The sequence below is a fragment of the Lolium perenne genome, chromosome 1, assembly GCF_019359855.2.
Source record: "Lolium perenne isolate Kyuss_39 chromosome 1, Kyuss_2.0, whole genome shotgun sequence".
Lineage (NCBI taxonomy): Eukaryota > Viridiplantae > Streptophyta > Magnoliopsida > Poales > Poaceae > Lolium > Lolium perenne.
In genome coordinates this window covers 184,887,550-184,898,708 of record NC_067244.2, presented here as the reverse complement: position 1 = coordinate 184,898,708, position 11,159 = coordinate 184,887,550, and positions in this window count along the sequence as shown.

Sequence of the window (11,159 nt, the reverse complement as noted above, 5' to 3'; positions counted from 1 at the left end):
TTAACCGAAACATTAGTACATGTGTGATATGTAAACAACAAAGAGTCCCTAGTATGCCTCTTAACTAGCTTGTTGATTAATGGATGATTAGTTTCATAATCATGAACATTGGATGTTATTAATAACAAGGTTATATCATTATATGAATGATGTAATGGACACACCCAATTAAGCGTAGCATAAGATCTCGTCATTAAGTTATTTGCTATAAGCTTTCGATACATAGTTACCTAGTCCTTATGACCATGAGATCATATAAATCACTTATACCAGAAAGGTACTTTGATTACACCAAACGCCACTGCGTAAATGGGTGGTTATAAAGGTGGGATTAAGTATCCGGAAAGTATGAGTTGAAGCATATGGATCAACAGTGGGATTTGTCCATCTCGATGACGGATAGATATACTCTGGGCCCTCTCGGTGGAATGTCGTCTAATGTCTTGCAAGCATATGAATAAGTTCATAAGAGACCACATACCACGGTACGAGTAAAGAGTACTTGTCAGGAGACGAGGTTGAACAAGGTATAGAGTGATACCGATGATCAAACCTCGGACAAGTAAAATATCGCGTGACAAAGGGAATTGGTATCGTATGTGAATGGTTCATTCGATCACTAAAGTCATCGTTGAATATGTGGGAGCCATTATGGATCTCCAGATCCCGCTATTGGTTATTGGTCGGAGTGAGTACTCAACCATGTCCGCATAGTTCACGAACCGTAGGGTGACACACTTAAAGTTGGATGTTGAAATGGTAGAACTTGAATATGGAATGGAGTTCGAATATTTGTTCGGAGTCCCGGATGAGATCCCGGACATCACGAGGAGTTCCGGAATGGTCCGGAGAATAAGATTCATATATAGGAAGTCATATTCCAAGTTTGGAAATGATCCGGTGTATTTATGGCAGGTTCTAGAAGGTTCTAGAAAAGTCCGGAAGAAACGCACTATGGAAGGTGGAGTCCCGGAAGGACTCCACAAGCTTGGCCAGCCAAACCCTAAAGGAGGAGTCCCAGGTGGGCTCCACCTAGAGGTGGCCGGCCACCCCACCTCAAGGAAAGGTGGGAATCCCACCTTGAGTGGGACTCCCTCCTTGAGTAGGTTTCCCACATATGGGAGGTTTTAGTGTTGGGGTCTTATTCGAAGACTTGGACTACAACTCTTGGGGCTTCCACCTATATAATGAGGGGCATAAGAGAGGGGGCTGACCACTTCAAGCCTCAGCCTTGGCCGCACCCCTTAGAGGGCCGGCGCCCAACCCCCCTCTCTCTCCCCAAACCCTAGCGGTCTCTCTCCTCCACCACATCCCGCACGCTTAAGCGAAGCTCCGCCGGATTTCTCCACCACCACCGACACCACGCCGTCGTGCTATCGGATTCAAGAGGAGCTACTACTTCCGCTGCCCGCTGGAACGGGGAGGTGGACGTCGTCTTCATCAACAACCGAACGTGTGACCGAGTACGGAGGTGCTGCCCGTTCGTGGCGCCGGAAGCGATCGTGATCAAGATCTTCTACGCGCTTTTGCAAGCGGCAAGTGAACGTCTACCGCAGCAACAAGAGCTTCCTCTTGTAGGCTTTGGAATCTCTTCAAGGGTGAGACTCGATAAACCCCTCGTTGCTACCGTCTTCTAGATTGCATCTTGGCTTGGATTGCGTGTTCGCGGTAGGAAAGTTTTTGTTTTCTATGCAACGTTATCCTACAGGCTCCAGTTCAATCGAGCATGTGAGCCGATATTTGGCGCAGCTGGGCACGATCTCAGCATCAGATGAACTACGTGTGAGGTTCTTCTCACAGTCCCTCACAGGATCGGCTTTCGGGTGGTACACTTCGCTGCCACCAGATTCAATCCGGACTTGGAAGCAGTTGGAAGAACAGTTCCACATGCAGTATCACTCAGAGGCTTCCGAGGCTGGCATTGTTGATCTAGCACAAGTACGACAGAAGCGCGGAGAAACAGTATCAGAATACATCCAGCGCTTCAGGACCGTTAGGAACTGATGCTATTCGGCTCGTTTGACTGAAAAAGAAGCAGTCGAGTTGGCGGTGGTGGGTCTCGCATCGCCGATCAAGGATATGGCTTCCCAAGCAGACTACCCTTCACTGCCGCATATGGTTCAGAAACTGTCATTATATGAACAGCGCCACCCAGAGTTGTACCAGGACAAGTTCAAGCGTGCGGTAGTCCTGGTTGAGGCAGATGAAGATGAAGGATCTGCGGGAGATCAAGAGGTAGCAGTAGCTGAATGGACACGGGGGGCAAGCCCCGTGTCCTGCAAGTGGGTTAAGCCACAAGGTCCTCCAAGAGGGTTTGACTTCGACGTGACCAAAGCTGAGCAAATTTTCGACCTCTTGCTCAAGGAGAAGCAGCTAAAGTTACCCGAAGGCCACAAATTCCCTACGGTGCAAGAGCTCAACGGCAAGCCATACTGCAAGTGGCACAACACGTTAACCCATACCACCAACGACTGCAGGGTGTGGCGTCAGCAGATCCAAATGGCGATAGAGCAAGGGCGTCTAATCTTTAGCCAGTACGCCATGAAAGTCGACACGCACCCCTTCCCCGCCGTTAACATGGTGGAGTACGCTTACCCCGGGAGGTGCCAGACAGGTTTTTCGTCCAGCATTAACATGGTAGGACCTGCGCACCACCCTGGTAAGGACAGAGACGAGGGCACCCGCTCTCGTGGCAGGGACAAAGAGGAAGCCGCTCCACGCGATCGGCTCCGACACGATGGCAAACGCTACATCACAGAGGGAGAAGTGAAGAATGTGCGATATCAACGACCTCTCTCTGATCATCTCCTCAACAAATACGTGAGTCAGTACGACCAGCGCCGGCAATACAGCGACGACGACGAAAGAGATCGTCTGGATAGCAGGGACGCCAGGAGATATCGTCGGCACGATCGAGACGAGAAGAGATATGAGCGCCACGCCAAGGACAAGTCAAGAGAGCAAGACGACGTGGACAAGCACTGGGACTGTCCCTTCTTCAAGCACTGCTGGGATTCAGGAATGAGCCGATTGCCCACAATCGGCAACTGCCCAGAATGTAGACAGAAGAAGAAGGGCACAAGAGACGTGTCAGTGTTCAAGCGTATAGGACCTCTCCCATCTCGGAACAAGCAAGCTGAGTCCTCTCGGGTGGAAGATCTCGAGGAATTAGAGGACGAAGAAGAAGAAGAAGATAGATACCACCGGCCAAGGTGGTGCCCTGATGGACTCAGCCGTTCCCAAAAGCGTAGGGTTCAGCGACTACGTGGCTTGGAGGAAGCCGAAAGGTTATACCTGCACACGTTAAGGAAGGCGCGGCCCGATCTAGCCGCGAAAATTCAACGAACCCTGGACGAAGAGGGTCGACCACAAAAGATGGAGTGGCGCCCAAGCAAAGGAAGCCGATGATGAGACATCGGCTGATACAAACATGGTGTTCATCCTTCCAGCGGAGTTTTGTGCTCCAGGATTAGACGAAGCACCTGTGGCACAACTTGACTGCGGCCCACGGCCAGTTATCTTCGAGAAGCCACGAGAAAGAAGCTACGGTGCACCGAAGGCCTGTACGTACGAGGTTACATCAATGGGCAGCCTGTCAACAAGATGCTGGTGGACACCGGAGCGGCAGTCAACATCATGCCATACTCCATGCTACGTCGTTTGGTACGCTCTAGCTCGGATCTGATCAAGACCAACGTTACACTGAGCGATTTCAACGGCCAAGCATCTGAAGCACAAGGTGTTCTGAACGTGGATCTGACCGTAGGGAGGAAAACCATCCCTACGACATTCTTCATCGTCGACAGCAAGAGCACTTATGCTGTCCTGCTAGGGAGAGATTGGATCCACGCCAACTGTTGCATTCCATCCACGATGCACCAATGTCTAATTCAGTGGGATGGAGATGAAGTAGAGGTCGTCCACGCAGATGACTCAGCCGAGATTTCAACGGCTGGCATGAACGTTTGGGAGACGGCAGGACAAGAGCCGCTCTCCGGTATCACTTTGGACGACTGCGAGCGCATCGACGTGACAAAAAACGGGGTGAGGCTGGTCTTATCTGCCGGCCTGACCGTGTAACAAGAGCAAGAGTTATGGATGTACGTGGCAAGGCCGATCCTTGTGATCGGCCCCAAAAAATAAAAAGTGATGATCTTGTCTCAGGCATGCCACGTAGTCATAGTAGGGCACGAACACGATGTACACCTTCATTGAGCAATGCAATCAAGATGGGGGCCGATTCCAGCAATCGGCCCATATTATCCTTACCACACGTTTTGCCTGTGTTCAGCGTCGATCTAACAGGTGACGGAAAGCTAGGGTATGGGTTTACATCGGCTGATGAGCTAGAAGAAGTCGACATTGGTCCTGGGGATAAGCCACGACCAACTTTCATCAGCAAAAAGTTAGATACACACCTCAGGAGCCAGATGATAGCTCTGTTAAAAGAATACCCAGATTGCTTTGCATGGGATTACACGGAGATGCCTGGGTTAGACAGGAGCATCATTGAGCACCGGCTCCCTCTCAAGAAAGGATTTCGGCCATTCCAACAACGAGCACGTCAGATGAAGGCCGAAATTCTCGAAGAAGTCAAGAAGGAGATCGAGAAAATGTTAGCCGCCGGGTTCATCAGGCCATGCAGGTACGCTGAATGGATCTCCAGTATCGTACCTGTAGAGAAAAAGGACGGCCGATGGCGTGTGACCATAGATTTCCGAGATCTCAACAGAGCCACTCCAAAGGATGAATATCCAATGCCTGTGGCAGAAACATTGATCAATGCAGCTGCTGGCCACAAGGTGTTAAGCTTCATGGATGGCAATGCCGGCTACAACCAAATCTTCATGGCTCCAGAAGATATACACAAGACCGCATTCAGAGTACCAGGATCAGTGGGCTTGTTTGAATATGTGGTCATGACTTTTGGGCTGAAGAATGCCGGTGCAACATACCAACGTGCCATGAATTACATTTTTCATGATCTGATCGGCAAGTTGGTGGAGATTTACATCGACGACGTGGTGGTTAAGTCTGTCTCCATGGAAGGACACTTGGATGATTTGCGACGCATCCTAGACCGAACTCGAAAGTTCGGACTGAGAATGAATCCAAAGAAGTGTGCCTTTGGTGTGACGGCCGGTCAGTTCCTAGGTTTTCTGGTTCATGAGCGAGGAATTGAGATCGGCCTGAAAAGTCAAGAGGCAGTACGTACCATGCAGCCGCCTACCACGAAGAAGGAGCTCCAACGTCTCATCGGCAAGATCAACTTCGTCCGTCGGTTCATCTCTAATCTGTCAGGACGAATTGAGCCGTTCATGGCATTGGTAAAGATCAAATCTGATGACGAGTTTCACTGGGGGGCAGAACAGCAGCAAGCGTTTGACGAGATTAAGCGGTATCTGACAACGCCGCCTGTGCTAGTTCCACCCCAGCAAGACAGGCCGTTCTATATCTACTTATCAGTAGCTGACACGTCCATCGCTTCGGTGGTGGTGCAACTCTATGAGAGTGTTGAAAAGGTCGTTTTCTACCTCAGCAGAAGGATGTTGGATGCAGAGACAAAGGTATCCTGAGGTCGAGAAGCTATGCCTCTGCCTGTTCTTCACCTGCACCAAGCTTCATCATATCCTTTTGACGGCAGAGATCATCGTCATATGCAAGTCAGACGTTGTCAAGCACATGCTGTCGGCTCCTGTTTTGAAAGGCCGACTTGGTAAGTGGATGTTTGCGTTGTCGGAGTTCGATCTCCGGTATCAGCCTGCGAAAGCAGTCAAGGGACAAGCGTTGGCCGATCTTATAGCTGAACGAATTAATACTAATATAGCAGCACTATCTGTACGTGCATGGGCTATGTTCTTCGATGGATCGGCTTGTGATGATGGTTGTGGCATCGGCATTCTGCTCGTGTCGCCTCGGGGGGCAACATATTCCTTCTCCATCAGGCTGTCTACACCTTGCACCAACAATGTCGCTGAGTATGAGGCAGTGCGCAAGGGAATGGAGTTACTTTTGGAAGCCGGGGCAGAGGCGGTGGAGCTTTTTGGAGACTCGAAGTTGGTGATTTCCCAGCTCACGGACGAATACAAGTGCGAGAGTGAGTCACTCTTCACATATTGGATGGAATGTCGTGAGCTGATGACACATTTTCGGTACATCAATTTCAATTGGGTCCCAAGATCTCAGAATACCGACGCCAATGATCTCGCACAGATGGCGTCAGGATACAAGGACATACTAGATGGGTCAGAAGTTCAGGTGCAGTTCCTAGAACAGGATGACTGGAGAGCCGATATCTTCAATTACTTGAAGGATTCGGCTCGGGGGGCACCTAAACGGATAAGATACAAGGCCATGAAATATGTCCTTATAGGAGATGACATGTTCTACAGGACGTTGGAGGGGTTATTACTCAAATGCCTGGGACCAACTGAGTCTAATCGGCTCTTACATGAGGTGCATGAAGGCGCCTGTGGAACTCATCAATCGGCTCATAAGATGAAGTGGCTGATCAGGCGATCAGGGTTTTATTGGCCCACCATGCTTGAGGACTGCTTCAAGTACTACAAGGGATGCCAAGCGTGTCAGATGTTCGGGAAGATTCAGATGGTACCCCCATCAGCAATGAATCCCATCATCAAGCCTTGGCCATTTCGAGGTTGGGGCATGGATATGATCGGCAAGATCCATCCTGCGTCGAGCAAAGGCCACGAGTGGATCCTGGCCATTACAGATTACTTCACCAAATGGGTGGAGGCCGTCCCTATGAAGAAGGTAAAATCAGAAGATGTTATCAAATTTGTGAAAGAACACGTCATTCATAGGTTCGGGATTCCCCAAACCATCACGACCGATGGAGGTTCGGTCTTCATCTCTAAGGAATTCAGAAAATTCTGTGATGAAATGGGAATTAAGCTGATCCGATCATCTCCATACTATGCTCAAGCCAACGGGCAAGCTGAAGCGTCCAATCAGAGCCTGATCAAGCTGATTAAGAGGAAAATTGACGAGAACCCTAGGGTTTGGCATGAAACATTGTCAGAAGCTTTGTGGGCCTATCGCATGTCATGCCATGGAGCTATAAAAACTTCGCCATACCAGCTCGTCTATGGGCAGGAAGCCGTATTGCCTTGGGAAATTACGGCTGGATCGAGACGTGTCACGTTTCAGAATGACCTGACAGCTGAAGAATATGCAGCTCTGATGAGTGATACTATTGAGGATGCAACTGAACTGAGACTTTGGTCGTTGGAGAAGATTAAAGAGAACAAAGCCAGGGTAGCTCGTGCATACAATAAGAAGGTGAGACCAAAGGAGTTTCAAGTTGGTGATCTAGTATGGGAAGCAGTGTTGCCATTAGAAACCAAGGATAAAGCATATGGCAAATGGTCTCCTAATTGGCCCGGGCCGTACAAAGTCGTCCAGGTTTTGAAGGGTAATGCATACATGCTGGAGCAGCTGGACGGCGCTAAGTTCCCAGCAGCTGTCAATGGTCAGCACCTCAAGAAATATTTCCCGAGCATGTGGGACGATGGGCAGTGAAACATAGGGGCCGATTCATAAAATCGGCCAGTAAATTTTTTTTTTATATACAAATCATAGCTGATGCGCAGACATCGACTTGAGAAATATGGATACCAGTACAGCCGATGCACGGACATCGACTTTAGAATAATGAAAAGCCGATGCATAGCCATCGATTCTGGAGGACAAGCTCAGTCGAGTAGGTTAACAGATCAGTTTCAGGCCAGAATCCATAGCTTTTGAGATGATTCTCCCATTGAATCTGGTGAGGAGTTGAATCTGCGCGTTTGAGATTGGAGGACGGCGTAGACACGGATAAGATCTGTTTGACTGCATGAATAGGCGACCGATTTGGCCTTAAGATGCGTGTTATGGTAGGAGCCGATGCTCTGCCATCGGCTCTTTGAGCGTTGACTTCGTTTGACAATCGGCAAATTGGGCAAGAAGACAAAGTTAATGGGGGAATATTTTCTTCATTAATAAGGGAATTTCTTACAAAGAAAGAGCCGATTGCTCAAGGGAGGAAGAACAAAAGAAAGGTCTATTGACCAATCTGCTACTACTACTACTAGGCCTATACTAGCCGGTCCTAGTCTACGGGCCGTCGCTGCCCTCGTCGTCGTCTTCGGAGCTCTCGTCGGCGCTGCTGCCGGCGGGCTCCTCGTCACTGCTCCAGCGGCCCCCATTGGGGGCCTCCTCATCTTCATCATCGTCGTCGTCGTCGTCGTCGTCTGACCCGGCGCGGAAACGCTTCGCCGGCGGGTAATCCTCGAGGGAGTCGTCGTCGTCGTCTTCCTCCTCCTCTTCCTCGGAGGAGGTGTAATCGTCCCAGGAGAACGAATCGTCCTCGCTCTCCGATTCCAGTTCCCCATCGGCGAGGAACTGGAGTTCTTCTTCTCCGCTGGTCAAGGACTTGTCGTCCTCGGACCAAACGGAGGAGGCGTGGTCCTCCTGGTCCCACTCCTCTGGGGCGCGTTCGTCGTGCGCCGCCATCTGAGCCGCCATCGGATCCCACTCTGGCGTGGGTTCGCGGGAGGAGGAGGAGGAGGAGAAGGACTGGGAGGAGAGATCCGACGAGGCGGAGGAGGAAGAGGAGGAAGACATTGCTCTGAGATTGGGGTTTCTTGGTGCCGATGGCCAGAACAGAGCAAGGGGATGAAGTGGCGAATTGTTTGGAGCGGTTAAATAAAAGGGGATATAGTGGAGATTCAATGCCACAGCAGTTTCCGAGGAAGTGGTGCCCAAAAAGAAAAAAAAACAACGGTCAAATCACGTGGAGAAGTTGAGAAGGCAAGGCATCATGATGAAGGATACTGCGGCGGTTTTGCTCTGCCACGACATGACCCGACGAAGAAAAAGCAGAGTGATTTTGGAATTATCAATTCCAAAACCAGGGGGGCATGTGTTATCACCAGAATTTGACCGGATCAGAGGTGGGCCGTAATTAAGATGGGCTTGGAGAATATACATGGAAGATATACATGAAGCGGCCTTGTACATGAAGTTTGGGCTAGTTTGCCCGTGTATCTGTAAATATAGTAGAATACGTGTCGGTTAGTTAGAATTTGGCTCGTACACGGTTGGAATTATTCCCACGTTAGAAAGTCTACGGACTATAAATATGTATCTAGGGTTATTGAGAAAAACAAAAATCACGTTCATCACAAACCAATCTAGGCGCATCGCCAACCCCTTGTTTCGAGGGTTTCTTCCGGGTAAGCATCATGCTGTCTAGATCGCATCTTGCGATCTAGGCAGTATACGTTTATTCGTTATTCATGCGTTGCTCGTGCTGAAGCCTTGTTGATCGCGAGCAACGTAGTTATCATAGATGTGTTAGGGTTAGCATTGTTTTACCACGTTACATGCTTTGCTCTATACTATCCCTAGACATCTAGCCGCCTTTACACCTATCTTAGGTGTAAGGGCGGCACCTTGCTTGATCCGTGTTTAGTAGATCCGATCCGTTATGATTGCTCCTTGTTCTTCAAGGATTAGTTTAATATCTGCATAGTTAGGCCTTGCAAACGGGTTGAAAGATCCAGTGGCGCGTAGGGTGTAGTTTGCTAGCCCTAGATAAGATGTTCCGGGAATCAACTCTACGTTGGTTTTTAGGCCTTATCTAGGGCTGGTCTATTATCATCTTACGTGGCCGCCAGGCTCAATCACGTGTAGGATGTTCCGATTATGCGGTGAAAACCCTAAATCGTCGTAGGTCGTTTTAGCTTTATATTGATCAAGCAGGACCACCATGTGATCGTAGACCTTATACGAACCATGGGTGGATCGGCTCCTTGAGCCGATTCACAGGACAACCTGAGAGCCGATCGAGGCTCGTATTTAATGTTTACGTGTCTGCCATGCAGGAAACTAAGCGAAGCAAATCCATCACCTTCCTGACCAGGTATAGGTCAGGTGGCACGCCCTTGCACCAGCATCGGGACGTGCGTACCAGGAGCTTTGCGGACCGTCGCTCGAGGGACCAGGGCCAGCCGCAGCTCTGAGTTGTTCCCGGCTCTACGTGTTGCCAGCCGCAGCTCGCCGGTGGGTTTCGGACGCCAACATGTAGTCCTCACATGTACACTGCAAAGTAGGAGAAAAAACATCACCTTGTTGTCAGGTAGCGACGATGGTGTGCTAACCCTCCTTGCCTACACCGTTGAAAGGATATAGATGATAACCTAGAGGGGGTGGATAGCTTCTATAAATTTTCTTTGATCTTTATTTTTCGTAATTTTAGCCTTTGCGAAAAATGTAAGTGAGCCAGATGCAAACTAGGTGAAGCCGATTATATAATGATACAATAAACTTCATGAAGATCTTACCCACTGAAAATGCAAGTGAGGAACTACAACATGAGAGGATTGCCATGACTGTTGCAAGATAGCGTAGGTTAATTAACAAACTACACTGCGTCCATGTGTATTTAAGAAGTTAGAAATTAAGTTGAATGAACTGGCAAAGGTACTAACCCACTGAAGATCTTACCCGTGAAACACCATATTTTATGTCGATCGATATCCATCAATATTTGTGTCACCATAACGGTCCCACTATACCATAGGCTAATTAACAAACTTAAGTTGACTGACTAAAGTATCGTGTTATGTTTAAGTGTTGATACTAAATAATTAATGATATGATGCCTTGAATTAAGATGAGATAGCTAGATTTTTTTGAGCCCACGTCTCCACGTGCAGGACCCTATTCCAAGACAAAGTCCGAGCTAGTAAAACACCGTATGTTTGCTTCATCATATAATTATCCTAAGATATACAACGTAGGCTAGTTAACAAACTGCATTGCGTTCATCTGTATTTTACAAGTGAGTTCTTAATTAAATTGTTTGAACTAGAAGAGAGTGTTACAGAGTATATTTTATGTTCCTCTCGTCTCGAAGTCTCCACGCTCTTCCTGCCCTTGAGAGTCGACCTACGGCCGCCGGGCCGATCCAAAATCCTCCCCACCGGAGTAGCCGGTCGGAGATGGATATGGAGAGGCGCCGGATCTAGGTCTGTAAATATTAGCCACAATAAAAGTAGCTTTGGTGTGTTTCGGCTAGATGCTGGGATTTGGCTTTTTGCCAGGAGGTTGCAGCTAGATCCTTGGGGCTGGATCTGGTTCTTCCTAGCCGG